The following is a 22,828-nucleotide window of genomic DNA, read 5'->3' on the forward strand; positions in this document are numbered from 1 at the left end:
AGCTGGGGCCGCTGGCGGGCTGCTTCCTCCCGGCTTCTGTGGGGTCGCTGCGAGTCCTCCCTGGCGCAGGGGCGGCGAGAAGGGCCCGGCTCTCGCAGAACTTTCGGAAAGTTCCTCCGCGGGAGCTGCACGTTCACCTCGTCCCTTCGGATTTAAAGTTCGCGGCACCCGGGCGCCGACCATGGCGGTGTCCCCAAGAAGAGCCACTCACGGCATGGCCCCGGGACTGGACCCCAACCCTTGAGGCTCTGGAGAGGGAGCTCGGAAAGCTGCCAGGTAGGCACGCCGCGCACCTCCGCGCCTGTGCACGTGTGATGTGGTAGCTTGGTTGACTAACGCCCCAGTGACAACGCAGATGTATGTGTGCAACCCTAAGAGCACAAGTTCTAACCATGGCAGGGTAGAGTAACTCACCACATAAACGGTTCGCTTGAGGTAAGTACCGACACTCTTGTGATACAAACGTTACGAGTCGCAAGACTGCGGCATTGGTCGCTCTTTAAAAGCACTCTCTTGGGGTTTGTTGTGATTGTTTCCCACATGGCATTGCCTCTCTTTTATTTCACGTGCAGCGTACCTCAGTGTGTCACGACAGTAGTGTCACAATACGACACGTGAGGGTGGTGGGAAGAACCTGTCATTCATCCTTGAGCGTCAGGTTGTTTAATAAAAACATAACAATATGTTGCCACGGCAGAAGCGAATTCAGTTTGTGCTGCTTGATATAAAATGCTTACTTCGGTAAAAATGGCAATTTTGTGGAGTGTTGATACTGAGTTTAGTTAACTAGGCGCTCCTAGCTCGAGAGCGAACAGGGCTGAGATGACGTGAATTGTCTGAGGTCAAACATTGCGGAAATAAGTCGATTTTAAAAGGCTAGCGAGTTGCTGTGAAATGTGTAAACCACAAGTTCGAACGTCTACAAGGTAAGCCAACCCTTATTTTGTGTGAGATCAATATATTGAGCAACATTTAACTAAGTGATATTAAAACCTGTTGCTTGCAGCGCAACGAATAAGCAAAGTGTAAGAACAGGCGCTATAAATAAGGCATCTGGCTATTAAGTGGCAGAGTTGGTGGTCAGACTTCTCCTGGGTTTCTGAGACACAACATATTCACCACAGGATGCATCGAAAGGCCGGACTACACCCACAGCTGCCCATCTTAAAATCCTGATTGTTAAGCCTATAATTGGCGACTCTGAATATCGTTTTTACTTCACCTCATTACTTAACGAACGGCCCCTTAATTCTAACCCATAGTGTTCAACTTTATCATGTTGATGCTAACTGTATTTTCAGCCTGATTCACTCACACACAGATAACTGACTTTGTTAATCTGTGTAACGGATGCTTAACGTGGCCTGCTGTGGAGTGGTTCCGTAACCCACCTGCCTCCAGAATAAATACAGGCGGATCTTTTGCTAAAACAATGATGGTGGTGGTTGACACTGCAGAGATGCCCCCTAATTCACTGAGATTTGCTATGGAGGTAAGAGGAGCTACTAGAAGCATTGCAGTGTTACACCAACTGTTTTACGCTAAATTTACAAGGTTTTGCACTGAAGCAAACCTGAAGATGCTTAGAGAATCATTCGGACGCATGTGGGCAAACACAGTTTATGCTATGCCAAGTGAACCTCAAAGCTGTTCCGTGCAACTGCACATTTCCCCAAGGGATCTTTTTGACTCCCGCCCAAAGCGGCTGGAGAGAAGCTGGCATGCCTAATTTGTTTAGAAGAAATCTTTGTGAAAAAGTCCCGTTGTTTGCTTAGCGCTTATTCCGCCAAACACCATTTCTAAGCGCTCACGATGAACACTTTCCTTCATTGTTTTCAGAAAGCCTTGTTTTGGAGTGTCAGTGTTTTTGTAGATCTGAGCCCCATCCGAAGAGGGCCTTTTTTATTCGACGAAGCTTTGGTTCTACACCTCTGGGAAATTGTTCGTTAAAAAGGTTCTAGACCTGCTGTACTGTGCTCTTTTGTCAGACTGGTCTACAGACATTGCTTACATTCACACTTGCACATACTTAGACACGCGCATGCTTGAAGTCTACTCGTATGCAGAGACACTGTGTTGTGGACGCACGCTCTTTATCCTGTGGGTCTTATGTCATTTTGCACCCCTGAAAGGCATTTGTCAGCATGACCTATCTTTCGCGCATATATGGTGAATATTGGGGTGCCTTGGACTTGCTTTGACAGACCCTTCCTCCTGCTGCAGACAGACCACCAGGCCACCGCCCCACCACTTGGCTGCTGTAGATAGTACAAGTGATGATACCAAGACCTAAGCGCTCTCTCCGTAAGCACTTTTATTCTGCCTCTGCAAAAAGACTTTTCGAAGTCACCGATATACGTGATATGCTAACAAAGAAATCAGGTGGGCAGAGTGCCCGGCCAAAGCACCACATAACACACACACACGCCTGGCTTCGCCGACTAAGTTCTTCATCCTTTTGAAGTCGATAAATTGTGTTCCACAGACAAATGAACATATCAGCTATTAATGATGAGCCCTGCAACAAGTTGCAGCCTGTTTTCGGGCATTCTCTGTGCACCGTGCCCCATCCTCTCCCTCTTGGAAGATCTCTTCTAGACGCCTGCTGCTGTAAAGGTTTAGATTCCCCAGCACATCTGGCCAGTAAATAAATAGGCTATGCCCATTCTGCCAAGATTAGAGGTATTCACCTAGTTATGTCACCTACAAAATAATTTTCATCACGCCTGGGGGAGAGCTGGCTAAGGGTAGGAGAATGGCAAACAACATGAAGAGAGAATACTCCTTAAGGTGGAGCCTACGCCTACTCTATGCATATTAAAATTTAAAAAAAAACTGGTGACATTAGGTCAAACTGAAGGATGAGCTGTCAGGACATCTAAAACGTTTTGCATCTATGTTTTTAGGCTCGAAGTTCTGAGGACTGAGAAGAAAGTTGTATTGAATTCATCCAACAGTGAGCTTTGTGTCATCACAGGAAATACCATATGAAAACATGGGCTTGATACACTCTGTGTAGTAGTGCTCACATCCCTTACAAAGCAAAGAGTAGCTCTTCTGCACAGCTTCACAAAGCGTTAATAAGATGGGTCATGTACTTTTCGTCCAAAACCGAAGGGGTGCCTAACATTCAATCTTTCGTTTGATCTATATTAAGACTATCCAATATTAATATTTCAGATATAGTTGCCCAGGCAATTTACAAGAATGGGCTAGCTTGACAAATCAGATCCTGGAACATAAACTAGAGAGGAGAAAAATATTTTACCTTCTGGCTTAATTGTGCAGGATTGACCATGTTGCACTAATATACCCAGGTCCTCTGAAAGTATGCCGAAAGGAGGGCCACATCTTCTGATGGCATTACTTCATTATTTTGTTATTTTTTACTTATGTTAGCACTGTATGGGCAAAGGTTTCACCTCATTAGTATGAGTTTAAAACCCAAGCACATCAATAGCCAACTGAAAGGTGACCACTTAACCTTTGTGGAGGATCATCTGCTGTGCAGCAACACGTGTTGCTGCTTTTCAGTAACTTTTGATCTTTTTGAGCTAGAAAACAAATCTTTTGTTAATATTTGCAGATTATGTGGCAGATATTGGAAATATTTTATTATGCAGGAAACTTTGAGGCTGCAAAATCACAAAACTCCAATGACCTGGAGTATGACCTTTTGTAGCTTTCATCTTTTATAACTTCTTGCAGGCCATTGACAAAGTCACTCTTTCAAGTGATAAATGTAGAAGAAAGAGTTTTACCAAGGGGAAATTCAGATGGGGTGGCGGTAGTTTTTGTTGAAAAAAATCATGTGTTTATGATATATCCTACAATTTCTCTCAAAAACAGCATGCTTTGTTTATTAAGGGAATATGTTCAACAAGAAGAAAATAAGGCGGACGTCTTGCTTCTCAGGGGAAATACATCTAATACTGTTACCGAGCACGCAGAAGCTGTTTTTTAAATCTATAGAGTTTACTACGAACAGTCCCACTTTATTGAATTCTAATGTAGACTAGAGTTCTACACGAAAGTATGGACAAGTTCGTTACGTCTACAATTGCTGTCCAACCTTAAGCCCCCATTATATTTACTTTCATGCAGTGACCCAACAACAGATCTGCATACTTAGTCTGTGGACAAGTTTGTAGGATAAAACTCGCTGTGTATAAGTGCTTCCCACAACTAACCAGCCCGTGCCAACAAGGTGATCTTAAGTGGGGCCTGTTCTTTCAGACAACAGCGCTAGGCATGCAGGCACTTGTAGGCACCTCGTTATAAATGGCAAAAGAGAAACTACAAGTCACAGCATACCTAGTGCTGATGACTAAATAAACAGGAATGCCTGAAGATCGCCCTCATCAAATGAAGCAGGGTGACAGCTCTAATCAGTCAGCCAGAAACCATCAACATGGTAACATTCTTTCCCTCATTCCCATCCGCGTCGGTAATTTGTGTGTAAACTAAACTGTCCAAAACAGAATTTTGGAATTTTCTGGGTTGAGGTTCAAGCCTATAGATGCCCATACTTTGAAGCGCGTTTGATGAATAGTTTCGTGAAGTTGGTGGTGGGAAAGGAGTCGCCACCATAATAAGATGGGCTCTCACCCAAATACTTTTTTATTGTTTACCTTTTTATGATTGGATGAATTGAGGTGTAAATCCCTTATGAGAGCACAGGAGCCGAAACACCTATGGAATGGATGCGGAGAGCTGAAACACCCTCGGCATCGGGGTAATCGCGGCTCTGATGTTTGGCGTACACTAATATTGTTTAGTAGTATAGTTGTAGCAATGCTACACCCTGGAAAGGGTTAAAGTCTGTACATTAATGTTCAACTTACAAAAATACTCAAGTACAGTGACAGACTATAAATATGATCCATAACAGCGGAGAGTAGTGAAAGTCAGTCAAAAATAAACGCACAGGTTGTGAGTAACAGAAGATGAAGACTAAGCAATGTTAAGAGTGAGTGAAAGGCAAATACAAGTTTTAAAACCACGATTTCATCACTCTTCCTCTGACAAAGTTTCCATAGGAGGGCCTCTAGACAAGGGTGTCTGCCTGCTATGAGCGCGGGAAATGTACTATTTCTGCATTCTGCACCCTAGTAACGCCTGTAGAAGGAGGGAGGGATGGTGCTAAGGGGTTTCTCATTGCCGTCCCTTCAGCAGGATTTCCCAAAGAATTCATTTGGAGAAGACGCCTTTTTTGCAAGGTAAAAAGGGGGATTTCTCACGGCTGGCTTCACCCATAGAAACCAGACCGCATTTCAAGTCTATGGAACCTGTCAAAGAAGTGAATCGCCTCTGCCCCGGCGGGAATACGTTAAATCTGCGCTCACTCGATAGGAATACACGCCCCCTCGCACTACGAGAAAAACGAAAAGAAACACAGAAAAGGGACTTGTCATGCTGACATAAACAAAAGACTGGACGCTCGAAGTAAAAGCGAGCATGTGGATCCTTTTGCACCCCTGCCAGGCTTCTCTGACCTTCTTTTAGTGGAAAGTTTGGGCAAATCTGTTTGTTTTTCATACCCTCCAAGTTATAAAGTGTCTCTGGGCGAGGTGGCAATGAGGGTCTCATTTAACGATGAACTAGCAACACCTAACTGGCTTCACATTAAATACCCAAAACTAATGCTCCACTGGTCCTGACCATATTTCAAAGCTTGTACGTTTATTTCTCTCAGTTGTAAATTCTTGTGCTCTGGTTTTGCTAGTTATTGACCACCCTACACTGCCGACCGATTCGAAGAGGGCTGAACAGTGAATGCACATGTACTGCTACATAAACTTCCTGCTCGCTAGCCAGAACAGACCTTTGTTGGTTCAATAAGAATATGCTGAAATGTGGATGTTAGGGCTTTATGGCAAAATATCGACTAGAAAAATGCAGAGATGCAAAAATATTGTGTCAAATTGATAGGCCACAGTGTTGACCTTCAGTACCTACATTGGTAAATACAAAACATCAACAACCCCAACACGGTGATTAAAAGCAAAGTAATGAGAAAAGATTGACTATCAAAATGTGTAGCACAAAATGCAGTATTTTTTAAATTAAAGTAGACTTAACAAAATATAGATTTCTTTAACAAAGCACAGGCAAAACTATACATTTCTTCAAAGTCTCACAAAAATAAGTTAAATATTAATATAAATCACTATTGCAACAACAATAGGTATTTCTCAAAGTTACACACAGACACACACACACACACACACACACACACACATATATATATATATATATATATGCAAATCAGGAAGCAAGAAACTCTTGGTGGTTCCTAAATTTAGGCGGAGAGCAGCTCCTTTATATTAGAGATAATTCCCCATAGTTCCTTGCTTCCGGTATTACATAATTTATTCAACACTCTAAGCCTGAAAGGGTATATGTATTATTTTTGGTGAACTGGAGTTAGGTTAGTAAAGCTGACACCCCCCACATATGTGCATTTGTCCTAATACTAAAGGGATTGAAGTTAGAATAGTACACTTGACTATCTCTAAATACATTTGCTTTCCCAAAATGTTGTGGGACTGGAGCCAACATGGTAATGTTACTCCCCTCCACACACACAAATATTGTCTTTTAACTTCTATAATCTGTGTTTTATTATATATACACCATGTTGGCTCCAATCCCACAACATTTGGGGAAATCATATTTATTTAGAGATAGTCACATTTACTATTCTAACTTCAATCCCTCTAACATTAGGACAAATGCATATATTTGGGGAGTGTCAGCTTTACTAATCCACCTCCAGTTGAACAAACATGGAAAGTTCATATATTTGGACATGGTATGATTAGCTATTCAGACTCTAGTTCAACAAATATTAGTGGTAGAACATTTTACATTTGCTGTTCTAACTCTAATCCAACAAACATTCGGAAAAGTGAAAACAATTTTTTTTGGGGGGGGGCAGAGTTACTATTCTAGATCCTTAGCTGCTGATGCATAGGAAAGTGTTTATATTTCAGTGGTGGTCAGATTTACTATTTAACACCCATCTCAAACTAAAAAGAAAGTATGTACAATTGGGAGAGGAGTAGGACGATAAGGAAGAATTGCTACTGTAACTCCTTCCCAAGAGAAATTGGTAACATGCCTTTATGGTGGGGGAGTGTACTATTCAAACTGTAGTCGCATAAAAAGTTGGAAAAACACATATAGTTGTAGTATCAGATTTTGTTGACTAACTCCACTGCCCCAAACTTTGAGGAAAAAGCTCAGGTTTCGAGGGGGGGTTACTATTTTGTGCCCACCCCACAAACATTGCAGAGGTGCATATGTAGGGGACGGCGAATGGCGAGTTAAGTAATCTAATTCCAGTCTCTCTAACATTGGGCAAAAATCATATATTTGTGGTTATCAGATTTACTATTCTAGCTATAGTACCACTACATTGCCAAAAGTGCATATTCTGTTTGTGGGGACGTGGGTGACACATTTAATATTCTAACTCCAACCCAACAAATATTAGGGAAAGTGCACATATTTGCGTAAGGGGGTCAGATTTATTGTTTGCATGCCAGTTTCACAAACATTGCAGCAAGTTAATATGTTTGTGGTGGGAGGAGGAAGAGTGAGAATTGAAATTTTAAACCCAGTTCAACACAAATTGGGGAACTAATACTTGGGGTGGATTGGGAGGGGGGGTTGGAGAATTTACTATTCTTCTCCAGTCCTATAAACAGATGGCGAAGCACATGTATTTGGGGGTGTCATGTTTACTATTCTAACACAATGCCTTCAAACATTGGGGGAAATGCTTAGATTTTGTGTTTGTATGTAAATAAAGCTTCATAGTTAAAATAAAGTACCCACCCATCCCCTTAAAAAAAGGACTCGTTTTCTATAAATAAATGAAAGTCAATATTTATTTAAATAATTTTACACTGCATTTTTGATTAATAAATAAGATAATAGACACCTCAATTAAATGATTGAATAGTTATTAGTTTCATATTAATTAATATATAGTTAAAATAAAGAAATACTGCCCACCCAACACAATAGTAAATCCCATAATCTACAAAGTAGAAAAAATAAAATATTACGAATTACTAGGTTAATCTATGAAATATGCTTCAGAATTAATAATCTAATTCAATAGTAAGTACATAGACAACAATATTGTTTAATAACACAAAAAATATAAACTTAAAATGCAAAATACATTTCTATATACGTATTACTAAAACATAACCAAATAACATAATACCTAAAAAGTTAATTTGTATAACGCTATTTTAGTATACCATAATTTAAATATTAATTATATTTAGAAATATAAAATCAATAATTATATACTTCCCTTCTAAATTGAGTCCAAAAATATTTTTACATTAACAATATTTTGACCACAATATTATGATTAAACAATTGTTTGGATTGAATATTTGAGTACCACACTGTTTTTTTAAAAAAAAAATAACTAAAAAAAAGAGTTGCAAAAATTTTAAGTGCTTTTTGTTTTATCCTGAAACCTTGTGTTACAGCCTAATTGTGCCTATTTGTTTCAATAGGTGATATTGAATAAGCGGAATTTCAAATGTTTTTTTCTGCTGGACATTTATAGTCCAGTGTCCAAAAATCCAAGAGACCATTTTAACTTACCACCGTGAATGGAATGTGTATTATTTCTTAAAGCAGTTCCTTCCTTCCTCTAAGCATGAATTGCATGCTAATCTCTGGAAGAAAAATGCAAAAAGGGGAGGGCAGTGGTAGAGCCATTGTTGTAGGGAAGGGAGTTTTGAAAGGCCGGCGTCCCCTTCCCGTCACATTATCTTATTTTGTATAGGCCTCATGCTGAGCACAAAACCACTCCAGTTTCTTTGAGATCCCTCTTGTAAACTGATTTGGATTTTACAGAGGTTAGAAGAGTCTTTTGTTCCGTGTGCAGTCACTGTACATGTCTTTGTGAGCTTTCAGTGTCGTTTTCCAATGACTTGGGGCTTCTCAGCACCACTAGCACTTCAGGCCGGCAGGTACGGTTTTTAGGGTCTTGTAAAAAGTCGCTGGTGTGGCATGTGAGCAAGTTACCAGAGGCCTCGGGTAGACTTCCAGTTAAACCTGCACAGGGAAAACTAATTATAAGAATCCCCTGCTGCGCCCTTGTTACTTGTGAAAGATGATGGTGTGGTGCAGGGCTTCGACCTCACAACCTCGCAGTTTTAAGAGTGTAGTGGGAATTTACAGTTAGGATCAGAAACAGGCTCTTTAATTGTTTTTTTTAAGAGGCCTTTGAAAGGAAACGTTCTGCATTTTTTATGCCCATGCCTTATGCATAAATACAGTGGACAGGAGGTATTAATTAGTAACTTGTTCTTAAAATAGGAGTTTTAGGGTTTGATCCGGTATGTAGGTAGAGGCCAACAAATTAGCAACGTGTCGCTCCCAGCAGCACCCTGATGCCTTTTACCACCTATTAATGCCTCCTCCTGAAACCCTTCTCGTGAAAGGGTGTCCTGCGTGGGCAGCTCCTCACATGAATGTAACAGCATATCCTGTGTGTCCACGCCTCGGGTAAAAGCCATGCTTATTGTGTCTGGTGCAGCTAGTCCTTGCGCCTCCTAAAATCATCTATTAGAGCACACTCAGTAGCCCAGGTAGAGGTGGTACCACTTAATGCCCAGAAAGTGCATCTTTGCATCCTGGGTGCTACCACTTAATGCCCAGAAAGTGCATCTTTGCATCTTGGATGGTACCACTTAATGTCAGAAAGTGCACCTTTGAACCGTGGAGAGCCCACAAGCACAAATGGAGGGCCGTACCGAGACCTCCACGTAATAGCAACTAATTCACACTGGTTCCCAATCTGTCATCCCTCCACTCAAGGATTGTACTTATTTTCTGTCCCTCCTCCCCCCACCCTTCCAGGCGACAAAGCAGACTGGAAAGCCTTCCTGCGATAGATAATATTACAAATCTCAGGCTGTATTTATTTACAACCACATAAACACGACATAAAGAAGAACATTATCACATTTTTCAGTATTTTCTTTTTTGCATCCTTATTTACAATACTTAATTACAATATGCATCTCAAGTCATTTAATGAGGCACATTTCCTTCACAATTTCAATTATTAAAAAGAGTCATGGTTGACCACACCCCATGCACCTGTGGCATCGACTGTAGACTGGGGGCTGTGTTCCCCCAAACGAGTTACACTTCACAAGGTGAAATTCACCTGCCCCCCTCAAGATAGAGGGGGTGTGGACCAGCATGAAACTGTCCCTCAAAACAAACCAGCCAGAGCTAACCCTAAGAAGAGATTCCCTTGGCACCCAATGGGGATGGTCCTGGGCGACCAGGCTATTACTTGGTCCCCTGGTGCAGTCTCAATCCCCCCAAATCCACAGGGCCATGAAATGGAGTACCATGGGGGGTCTAAGGACATTCGTGGTAGCAGTCGTCCGAGCCCCTTTTGTGTGGAATGGTGGGGGTGCCTGTGGCAGTCAGCAGGGGCAGCCAGGCAGGGTTAAAAGGGACCGCAAGTCACGATCATAGTCAGCTTGTTTCTTGACTTGGCTGCCCCTGACAACCATCAATGTGCCCACCTTCTGGTGGGTCATCAGGGGCAGCCAGTTCAAGAAACAAGGTGACTATGATCGGGACTTGGGGGACCTTTCAACCCTGCCTGGCTACCCCTGCCGACTGCCCCAGAAGCCCCAACCATCGACCAATTGGCTCGCCATGTGGGGTGAGTGCGACTTTCAAAATTTACGCAGCGCCTAACTTTGAGCCTTAACCCGGGCTGGTCCGATCCGGCCTGCACCTGTCCTGGGGGCCCGCTATGCATTGGCGCGACCCCCGCACAAAAGCACATGCTCTATAAATACTGGTGTTACATCGCTACCCAAGGGTATCATCTGTGAAAACCAGAAGAACTAACCCCACTTGAACAAGTTGGAATCTTTCCACAGATTAACATGGGACTTGGTGGTTATCTTTTCCTTCTTTGGCCAAAAGTGTGAGTATTTAGAAATAGGCAAAAACTGGTATTACACTTTATGTAAAAAGAATGAATGATAAAATACAAAACATTGTCCTCTGCCCTTTTCCTGGAGTCTGCAACCTAAGGGCAGTGAACTAGAACATTGGTTCATAAATCTTCAGATAACTTAGGCAGGTCTAACCTTCTGCTTAGGTTGCCCAAGGCAGCACACTTTACAATCAAATCATAATGTTAATTGGGTCTACCCAGCATCCTCATGGTGTTGGTGCTGGTCTTCGTTCTGTTAGTAAGTACAGATTCACAGTTTTTCAAGCTGCCTTTTGTGCAAGGACTAGGGCTGTGTTCCATCACTAAGTCAAGTGAGACAGTCTATCCAACAGCCCTTAAGTAGTCTTTCTATCCATCCCAGAGTTGCGTCCTGTTAGCCTTTTCAGCAACTTCAGGGTTTAGGGACTCTTGTTGTGTTCTTTTACATAGTCCAGTTTCACTGACTTTTCAGCATCCTAATCGTGTTGGATTCTAGTAGAAAGTCCAACTTCCTGCGCTTGCCAATAGACTCCATTTGTAGGGGCTTTGCTGTGTCCTGTTATATCCATAGCTTGTATGGAGAGACAGAACAGTTTCCTGCTACTGGGTCAGCTCGAGCTATTTATTCAACTTGCAAGTGAACCTTATTATCTGCAGATCACATGTTGGAATCTGCCAGGGCTTAGTCACCTCTACATCTCTGAAAGGCTTATAAATAGAATAATATTGAGTTGACTTACCCGCACCTTTTATTTCCTGTGCTATAAAACTCAACAAATGTAGGAGCAAGCGCTGTATGAAAACCCTAATTGGTATTATTGGCCCAATTAGACTTTATTTTCAGGCCTGGCATTAGTCAAGATCTTTTGGTTTTATAAAAAGTATATTTACAACCAGCCTTCTTCATCCATTGGCCTGCTGTTGTGTCGTTCAGTTTTTACTTCCCTGCTGTATTCTATACAGCATGAGGGGGCAAGGGGAGCCAACTTCAGCCCTTTCCTAACATCACTGTGTGACAGCAATTCTGCTTTTTCATATGGAGAACACCCCTACATAAAGTAGTTCCTTTCAGTGCCCGGTATTACATTGGCAATGCGCGCATTTTGAGACCTTAAAATGGTTTTGCTTTTAGCCAGTTACACATACATTACTGAAGTGCAAGCAACTTCTTCATCAATCAGGTTTTACAAAAAACATGCTAAAACAAAATATGCATTGACAAAGCCAAAAGGCTTTGCCAATCCTTTTTTGTGACCAAAGAACATTTTTGACTCATATCGTTTATTTCCTGCATATACCTGAACAATGCTGCTTATTTCCTTGACTCTTTGGCCATAGCAGTATCTAGTATCAGGTCCATATAACTGTGAAAATAAGCTGCACCCTCCTGGTCACAGCAAATACAGACCTTCAGGTGTAGAGTCGGTACTAGTGCAGAGGCATGAAAATATTGTTTTTCAGTCATGATCTACAGCTACTATCTTAGTATCTATACATATTTGTGAGTGCGTTTGGGGCTCCTCAGTTATCACTCATCACTGTTGGGGTCCCGCAACCTGCATGTAGACAAGTGCCTCGATGCTTGTGCATACTAGAAGGGCCTTTTCTGTTTTAAGGATTCACGCAAGGAATTGCACAGGCATCACTGACCGATTTGCTTCCCTTATTTAAAGACCTGTGTTAGATGGTTCTCCCACCACCCCCGCCTCCCAAGAAAAAAAAAGTTGAAATCATCAGACTGAAGCCGCCAGGGGAATGTTATTTTTCACTCATTTGAACTCCAGGCCAAGCACATGAAACTGCTCCTGTCTGTCTGTCTTGTGTTTTTTGCAGTTGGAAAAATAAAGCTACCATGCCAAGGAATATAACATGCTTTTTCCCTTACTTTTTCAGTGTCAGTAGTGAGCACTCAGCTTGCTTTTAAAAGTGAAGACACTGCCTCCTTTCGCCGGCTGGCCACATCCCTCCCCCCCTTACTCACCCCCACGCACACACACACTTCGTTAAGCGCACTAGGCCTACCCAGCCTGAATCCCCCATGAACTCTTGCTTGAGTACATCTGGTACTCACGACTGTCTTACAAACAAGCCCCCTTGCAGCTCGCCAAGTGTGGACTCGGTGCAAGAACAAAATGGAGAGAGGGGAGAAGTCACATGTTTGCCTTTGGAGTTCAGTCCCCTGGTACTCCTTAGCAATAGAGTGAGCCGCTCCCTTCTAAAGTGCCTAACCCCTCAGCCATATGCTCCTCTTCAGTACGAGTGTCTGTGCACAGTTCCTATTTCACATAGACAAAAACCGAAGACCTGCCAGGTCCTCACACGCAACACCTAGTACTCATGACATAGGGCACAGATTAACCATAGACTAGCAAAGCAAGTCCCTGCTTGCAACAATATACAGCACTTGGGGGCTACAGCACTGGGGTCAATTTCATACAAATGTAAACTATAGAGTCCTTGTAAAACGACACCCTGGATTATGGAGTCACTCAGCAAACCCAACTCTGCCTTCACCCTTATGAGGTTGATAAAATGAGGATACAATTCTTTTGGGTGATATGTAAATTGTGGCATTTTATGCGAGCATGTCTCGCCTGATTGTACCTATAAGAGAGGGGAAACTTGTGAGTTATGAGACAAACAGAACCTCAGGGGAGTTCCATCTCTTTGAATGTTTGAAGGAGAGTTCTGGGTCCTGGCACCTGTAGCTGGGCAAGTTGCTGGACCTGTGGCAGGAGTGTTTTCACCATTAAACTCACCTGCATCCTCTTATGCTTCAAGTATCCTCTTTATCTACACCTCGGAGGTTTGAAGTGAGTAATTCATTGAGGCCTGCTTGTTTTATCTGCATTTTGCACCCGTAGTTCTGCATTGACCCTTATAAATGCAGTATTGCAAGTGGAAATGTACAGAGAAAGTTTCTCCTGTGACTCACCTCTGGAATTTGTTTGCTTCTTCCTGGCTTGCCTCGCAAAAACACATAAGCAAAGGTAGCAAAGTACCGCTGCTGATAACTCATTGCCCGATTTACAAAGTTTTGTTCTATGTGTGCTTGCCCCCATTTTTTCGATGTGAATTACACAGCAGTTTCTCTGAGTAGTCATGCAGTACTACAGGTTTAGATGTGGATTACTCAAGAATTATGGAACATGCATACTTTGAAAAAAAAGTTCTGATTCGCAAAACTTGTTTTGATGTCAGGCCTAGAGACAGCTTTAGCTTTCATCATAGTCTGATGTTTTAAAAAAAAGTCTGAATACAAAATAAATATATATTTGCAAACATAGAGGTGTTTTTGGCCAACTCTTGTATTCTACTGACCTGCTCAAGGGACATTTACATTTTGCTTCCCCTTCCGCAGCCTACAACATGGGCCAGAGCGTCATCTCACTTCGGCCATCAGCTCTTTCGAGTGTGACTGACAGCATTTAGCTCCTGCACATGTGAAGGTCTACAACTAGTCCACTTCAGTGCCAGGACTGGTAGGCCAGGCTCTGAAATCTTTTCATATGTTTTAAATGTATTCTTAGAGTAGTACATTTTTTACTTGTTTTTATTTTTTTACAAACTTGTTTCTTTAGACAGTAGTAGTCTTACATTTTGTTACTTTTGCATGTCTATTGCGCATTTTTAAAAAAATTCTGTCTTACTAGCGCTAGGCTTATTGGCTTTTTGCCAATGCTTTTCTATGAGTTAGCACATCTTAGTTACAGAAATGCATAAGTAAGCCACATCCCAGCCTGGAATAAGACATAGCAACTAACGGGAAAACTGTGTAACTTAAGCCTTCATTGGAAGCCCTGATGTGGTTTATTAGACCTGCCCGTTTTTCTCCAGCACTCAGCTGCTACCAAGGTATTTATCCCGCCTGGATCTCAAAACAGTCTGAAGGTGGGTTTTTATGGGAGGGGTTATTTTTTATTTTTAAGTTGGAGGTTCCCTTCAATCAAAGTTGTCCCTGGATGCTTCCAGGAATACATCTTTCCTCAAAATTCTTTCAGCTATTAGTTCATTTCAGCATGGCGATATTCTTGCTGCTCTGCAATCTTTTCACAGTGCACTTTCATGACAGGCAGATATATTTCAGGGGTAATTGAATTAGTTTTTAGACCAATCCTTGGTGACAATCAATTTGTGCTTTAAAAAATTCCCTCACTTTTCAGGCAGAAAAAAATTGACACCCACCTCGTGTTTTTTGTAGATACATCTCTGAGGAGTAGCACTCGATTAATACACATTAAATGTGACTGTCAAAATTTCGGGCACAAACATATTATGCTTGAAAAAAGTCGCAGCTAAAATATCGAGTACCAAAATATTGTGAAGGTAAGTATAGGTTTACTATTGCCAGCACCACCCCTACATACCCGAAAAGGTATATACTGTCAAGGTACATTTATGGGGAGGTAAGAATAGTAAATTTATACTCAACTATACTTCACAATATTTTGGTACCACAACAGATAAAACACAATTTTCTGGTACTATGCTACCTAGGACACCTAAATCAATGGTTTGAATCTTCACAGGTCAGGAGAGGCAGCTGCAGTTAATGCCACTGAGCTCGGTTTCGTGTATTAATCTGTTGTTACTTGTATCACCGTACACCATTTGTTTCACTATGGGATTTCAGACCAACGAAGACCAGAAAGATTAAAGTGTAAAAGGGACATTCGATATATACTTTCCATTTAGACCAAACAAACAGTTTATAAGGAACAGTAAGAAATATATTGCAAGAGCTCTCAGCCCCTGGCTCCTTCTATCCCAGACAGCTTCGCGATTGCTTCTTATATTTTACCCTTTGAGAGAAAATGCTCTCATCTTTGTAAGTTCTAATTATATCACGTCCCACCTCATATGTCAAGGTGTGATTTCAATTGTGCTAATAATGCAGCTAGAAAACTGCACAAGGCTTCCAGGGCTTGCGACATACATTAGAGCTAAGATGAGGCACGCTTTTTAAGAGTGAACCTTTTTTTATATGTCACACAGGAAGTGCTACCTTAAAAAAATGGCTTCTACCGGAAACACCATAAAAAATGGCTTCTACAGGAAATACTATAATTAGAAACATGGCACAGAATAACTCAGTAATCAGAGATTTTTGAAGTTCCTTCAGACAATTTCAGAGGATCTGAATACCAGAATGTCTGTTTAAAATTAGACTAGCAGAAAAGTAAAGGTGAGCTTTTTTCTTTCGGCAACTTAGGTGTCTTTATTACCGATGCATGTTCACACACACTGGTGATGGAAGCTTGTCAGTTAAATGAGGTAGCAAATCCACTGCATTGATGTCTTCTCTAAGATGTTCACTTCTGTTGGCTGTACAAACAGGGACTGTTGGCTTGGGATTTGCCGTTTAAATATTTTTTCTGTGTGATCCTAACATCAACAGCATGGCCGCAGCAACCGTACTTCTATGGCCATAGGTAAACCCGCCTTCCTGGGAGACAAGGCCATTACGTGTTACACACACACAGCTAAAGCAACACATTTTCCTACTGCCAAAAAAAGGTGTAGAAAAACACTCACGAACGTTCCGTGGGCTGCGCGTTTTCAGTACCGAGACATCTCATTGCCTGTCCTGCCGCAATACCGCAACACAAATGTGGTCTGAGACGCAAACACCGGAGAGGAGGTCTCTGGGCAACCCCAGTGATGGATCTGAAGCACCAGTTTGTGTGAATTATTCAAAGTTGGGAAGTGTTATCCTATTACACGCAGTGCGAGTGAGTAGAGCCACATCTACTCTACGTGGGGATTACAGCCTGAACGTCGTTGTTTGTATCCACGGAGGGGTCAAATGCGTCACTAGTGTCCTGCCACATTGCATCAGTATTTTGTGCTGTACCAGATGACAACTTTTTTCAGCTCTGACTTTGAACATGTAGTATTGAAAAAAGAAGGGGGCAGAGCACTCAGGACCTCGAGCGTGACTCACACAAACTCCACGTCCAGCAGTTCAAGTGACAAGCAAGCCGCAGGGCCTGTAAATAGCCTGTGACTATTCAGCATTGTCAGGGGGTAGAGTCCTTTCAATGGAGACCTTGTGGGCGACGATCCCTCATCTCTTGAGCATTGGCCTTCCTTTTTTGAGACAGAGGAAGTGTCTCAAGCTGGAAATGGGAAACGCATGCTCTTTTGGCTGCTATTAAGATCGACTGCTGCCAGCCTCATTGTTTGATCTCAGCGTTAAACTGAGAGAACTGATAACCACTTTGTTTTTGGCCTGGTACACCTCCATCTCGGTCCAGACTCAATTTTTATTGCTGCCAGAAGCTGCATCCTTTTCACAGATCCCTTTGCGACTGATTGGCATGGCCCAGAACAGTCAGGGGGACTGGAAGTGACCCCGAAGCTTGGGTAGTTCTAGCTAGTATGTCGAAGGCTGGTGTAGTAAAATACTTTCTGAAGGCCAAGCATATCACACACTCTGTCACATGTGTGCAATTATGATACTTTCATAAACTAACGACATGCTTTATTATTTTGTATTTCTTTGAAATGTTTGTATAGGACGCACAACGCCCAGGGACATGAAGGCATAACTAAAACAGAGGCCATACCTAGAAGAAATGTAAATAAGTGAAAACAAAAGGCAATGAAAAACACAAATGAAGCTAATCGACACAATGAAATAGTGACAAAGGGCCATAATTTCAAAAATGAATATAGCTGGTGCTGTAACTTAATCCCAAGCAGTGGGCAACTGTTGGCTGGAAACCAGTGCATGGCCATGTTGCGTGTTGATCACTAGACTAGACCTAAGATTAGTTCAAAATCCTGAAGTAATAAAGTTCCAGAGCTGCGGACATCGCTGTGGGCCCATGTTGAGAGTAGTTTGTGTACACAAAATTAGAGAGGGTTACAATCATTAAGGAATTCATTCTAGTTTATTGCCAGGAAATCAGGCCCATAAAAAAACAGTAAAATAACCAAAACGGTCACCATAGCACAAGATCAACATGGTGTGCAGAACACGAAAGCCAGCAGTTCGAGGTTGGGAAGAACATGTTTTAGTTGCTTTTTCAAGGTGGTCAGGGAGGAGGAAGTGGAAGGAGAAGAAATGAGTGAGTTCCAGACCATGGGCACACGTTGAGAGAAAAACTGTTTAGAGGTGAAGATGTTTTTCGGTACTTCGTGTTAAGTTGATGACTTTACTGCTTCTTTGAGTTAGATTCATGCAATTGATTTATATTTTGTATTAGATTAGGCCTATGTACTGTCAATTAGTCTGATTCAAGTTGATAAGTGCTTTTTATTATATTATTGTCACTGCGAATATCTCTGTTTTAGCTTCCTATATTTATGTGACATTGTGTTAGGTTGGTGTCTCTGACTGGTTCTTTGTTACAACAAATAATACTGGAACAACTACTAACCTTGGGTTCTGAAGCAGCATGCTGTCCAGGTAAAGCACTTTAAAACCTCCTCAGTGGGGTTAGTAAGCGCTATATAAATGCAATTACAATTAGAATACCATTGCCATTGGCTGGTACTTTGTTTTAAGTTCATGTAACTGGCTGTATCATTGTTATCTCTTGCCTGTGACTGGTTGGTAGATAAAGTTACAGGCAACTGACTAGCATATTGTGTTAGTAATGCTGGTAGCTGATTTCTTAAGGTCAGTGTATTTACTGTTAGGGTATATCATGTTCTGTTTATACCGTTTAATGATTCTTTGTTCGATTAGTGCCACTGAAATGGACTGTGCTTTACCTTCATGCAATTAAGTGGTACATTAGTTGAGGTTTATGCCAGTGACTGGTTTCTTTACAGGCATATTGTTGACTGGTATGCTTTTTTTAGATTCATGTCATGCTCTAACACTTTGTTACCTTCATAATATGATCCGTATATTTCTGTTTAAAATGCTGCTATGAAATAAAGCAAATTAAGTTTATTAGATTCATGCCATATACGGCTACTTTGGTCCAAATCAACCGACTGATAATGTAATTGAATTCATGCTATTACAAGTGCATAGTTATAGCCGGGGCCACTGGAAGTATATGATTCTGCAGCCGTGGCTTTTTTCTCATTGTTATGTATTTACCATATTTACCACACATTTTATAATTTGCTGCATAGCTTTCAAATTTCACCCCAAACGTTTTTCTTGCTCAGTCAGACCAAGCCTAAACTAAAAAAGCTGACAAGGCATAGTTCTTCGCATTGGCAGTCCTTTTGTGAAGGTTAACTTGTGGCCTTGCAGTTGCTGAGTGTTGTGTTCAGGTGTTAAACTCGTAATAATTAGGCTCAATCTTAACAGGACTTAAAAGTAAATAATGAAATAAAGCTCTCACTGATTAGGCCCATTATATTGCATAATTTGCCTTTTATTGGCACATCATTTTGCTAAGATGTTACATAATCTGACCCTTCTTTGACACATAATTCCAGTGACCCTCGTTATAGGTGTGGCATTGACTAATGCTCAGTGTTAAATGAAGGCCATTCACTGGCACGCTGTAATGCTCAATTCCGCCTACTGGTCCTTCAGCCAGGTGCATTCCTCGAAATGGTACTTTGTAGTCGGGTCATGACATTGGGTAATTATTTATTGTATTCATGCCATTCACTTCGTTTTTGTATTAGATGTATGCCATTGCCTGGTCATTTGTATCCCACTGTCTGGAAATTTTTAAAATATTGACTGGTACTTTGTGAAAGTATTTCCAATAATTGGTAATATGCCGTTGATTATTGGTATTCGCCGGTACTTTGTTGGATATTTGTAATTCTGTTGCACTTTGCGTTACATCATGGATGTTGTACTTAGGTCTAGGGAGGACGAGCCATGTCATAGTTTTCGTATATTCAGCGAGTCCACACTTACAGACATCGAATATAAAGTGAACAATCGCACACGATCAGTGAATACTCTGGGAACCTCACATTGATCTGGCTTTTCTGGACATAGTGTGGAATCACTTGCGTGAGACTCATGCTACTTTTCCACAGGTTGGAGCAGATGCATGCCATTGACTAGTACTGCACATTAGGCTTGAGCCATCGACTGACTGATCAGAATGTTTTTGCTATTTACCTTTTTTAGGATAAAATGATATTATTACTTTAGTACTCAAAACAGGCACTGCACAAGTTGAAGATACAGATTTATTTGAAACCCTCAGTTTGCTGCCTGGCACAAACTATGTACAGGAGCTATTTTTCAGAACAGGGACAGCACAACCAGTGCCTACCCAGATACAGAAGCGCCCGACGTGAAGGGAGTAACACAAGATGTACACACTCTAAGTCTTTGTTCACATGGGTGTAATGTCAAGCTTGCAAAGTCTGATGGCAGCTTTGTATGTGTTGGAATATTGGAGGCAACAGGGTCTGTCTGGATACCACCAATCACGTTCCATGTGGCCCTCAGAACCATCACCAGACGTTAATGACCACAACTGATGGATTCAGGTTGGTGGGGATCTGACCGCTGGTGGAGAGGTGAAGAGTTCCCAAAGACTGCCAAATGTAAAAACCCGACCCCCTACCCCGCGCTCCCTAAAAAGTAAAACTTGGGGAAAAGAATATTTTCAGTCTTATTTGCTGATATTTCTCAAATTAAAAGGGTATCCGGTCCCTTGTTATATTCGATGACCACTCCTGATGCAGTGCATAGTGCACAATATATTCTAACTACGGTGCTCTGAGGCTCCATATTTGTGGAGATTTGATATTATAGAGAAACTTTCCAGGCCGTTTTTAACTGCTTTGGTGTAAAATATTCATTTTCAACTAACTCTGAAATCTGTTGGGGGTGCCACTAACGTTTTTAGCCAGGATTTCCTGCATGCCACATTAGATTTGCTTTCGGTGAAAAGAGGGCTCAAACGGCTGCCATTATTCCAGTGCCTCATCACAGAAACGCCCACCTCCTCAGAAAACTCCCAGCCAAAAAATGCATGCAACGTCCAACATCGGTTTCAAACTATACATGCTTTGTCACCAGGTCTTAATTTGTGCCGGTGGTTGTATGTGGTTGTCACCAGCCTGCATGTCTCTGAACCAGAACGTAATTTCCATTATTGACCCAGAACAAGAGCGAGAACGATAGAAAGGAAAGAAAGATGGAGGAACAGAAAGGTAGAGAAGCAGCAGCAAAGAGACAAAACAGCGATGAGAAAAACGTCATTTTCCCAATAAAGAGAGAGGAAGTGTACGGTAGTGGAAAAAAGTGGTCTGGGTGATTGGGCGTGACTTGGTCAGTAAGACTGGGGGAGGAATATGAGCTTCAGATTTTCCAACAACGAGGCTGGCATATAATGTTCAAATACATTATACAACAAACCGGGTGCATGAGAGGGGCCTACGGGGCAGTGGAAGGGAAGAGGAATGCATATTGGTAGGAGTACTGTGAGAAAAAACATTGTATTTTGCAAACTATCCAATATTTCTGAGGACTTTCGAAGCAGAGAGTGAGTGGGTGCGTGTGTGTGAAAATTCCTCCTGAAATCCGACTGACATCTCAGAGTATCCGACTGAAAGCACCTGTGCCCAACTATTCATCAGAAAATACATTGGTTATGGGGGTTTAACACCCCAAACACCCCCTGAAGCTACGCCCCTGCACAGCTGCAGTTGAGGCTTGCAATCCCAGTCCTGGAGAACACAAGTATCTTTTGCAACCTCCGCTTTTGGCAGTAGTGGTGGTGGGCTCCAAAGACAAACACTGGACCCAGGTGCTTAGTATTATTTATTTGTACACATTAGGATTGCCTCTCACCAAGACCTCTAAGCAATAAAATATCGGTACTTCAAATGTACAGCTCCCCATCTTTAGAATAGATAGGAACATCACTCAAATACCTGTAGCTTACAGTCCCTGAGGTTAAACAGTGAGGCCTGGCGTGGGTACACAACCACTGTCAGGGTCTAGTGTGTGTTTTTCACTTGAGAAATTCTTGTCCCTCGCCGACAAGTTGACCAGTTCGTGTCTGATGGAGCAATAACTCATCCCAGCCATCGCTCATTAAACAGCTTTAGGTTCAAAGGCATGTGACCCCCTCAGAAAGCTTAGTCTATAGGGAGGGCGAGTGCAGTTGCGATAATAATTCAGATTTAAAGAACAACCCTAGCATTGTGATATTAACACCACAACCAACTCCTGCCACAGTTAGCACAATCATGTACTTCTGTCCCAGAAAGTTTTAGGAAGCCTGGATGATTCGTTTTAATAATGAGGGGTGATGTCATCAAATTAACCAGCACCTTGGGAGCAAAGTTGTTTAATCCCTTCACTTATCTCAAAATCCTATAAGAGGCGGCTGTCTGCACTCAGTCTACCACCGAGTTACATGATTCAGGAATCAGCATGTGCAATTCCCCATAGTTCGAGCCTAGATCGCTGCGCATGGCGTGGATCTCATCACGTGGCCTCATTGACATACTCCCTCATTCTGCTCACCCAGGAGGAAGCTTGATGTGTGCGCGGCGAGTGACTGAAAAAGGCCGGCCTTGCACTGTCCACTTATAGGTAAATCACACAATCAAGACAACTCGTAGTGTGCCCATGCATCACAGAAGGCGCTCCAAAGGGCCTAGACGTTTAGGTGCAAGTGGTGACACCCCCTTAATGTCCCATCAATGTCAGGTATAACAGAGAGTAAAATCTTAGGACACGTCACAGAAAGAATCCAGCCACCTATCAAACCCTATTACCAAAGGTGATAAACTGAGAAATATACAGGTTCCAGAACTTATGTATAGACCCCCAGACTGGCACAGCTTGCTCTTTTCTGCCCATACAGTAGAGTCCTCTCTCGTTCTGAAGTATTCCTTAAGGACTGGCATTGTGCCTTTTGAATTCCG

General features: G+C 42.0%; 1 protein-coding gene across 2 annotated transcripts in view; it reads left to right on the plus strand.

Annotated features, from left to right (window-relative positions):
- Positions 1-22,828, plus strand: part of GLI2 (GLI family zinc finger 2) — a 1,057,303-nt gene that overhangs the window by 825,756 nt on the left and 208,719 nt on the right. The window contains exon 1 of one of the 2 annotated variants that reach the window (XM_069224623.1): positions 1-276. This exon is cut by the window's left edge and continues 40 nt beyond it. The exons of the other annotated variant lie outside the window; for it this stretch is intronic. The gene's annotated coding sequence lies outside the window, so the exon portion shown is untranslated. The remainder of the gene's footprint in view (positions 277-22,828) is intronic. 2 annotated transcript variants of the gene reach the window in all.

This window comes from Pleurodeles waltl, chromosome 3_1 (genome assembly GCF_031143425.1).
Source record: "Pleurodeles waltl isolate 20211129_DDA chromosome 3_1, aPleWal1.hap1.20221129, whole genome shotgun sequence".
NCBI classification, from domain to species: domain Eukaryota; kingdom Metazoa; phylum Chordata; class Amphibia; order Caudata; family Salamandridae; genus Pleurodeles; species Pleurodeles waltl.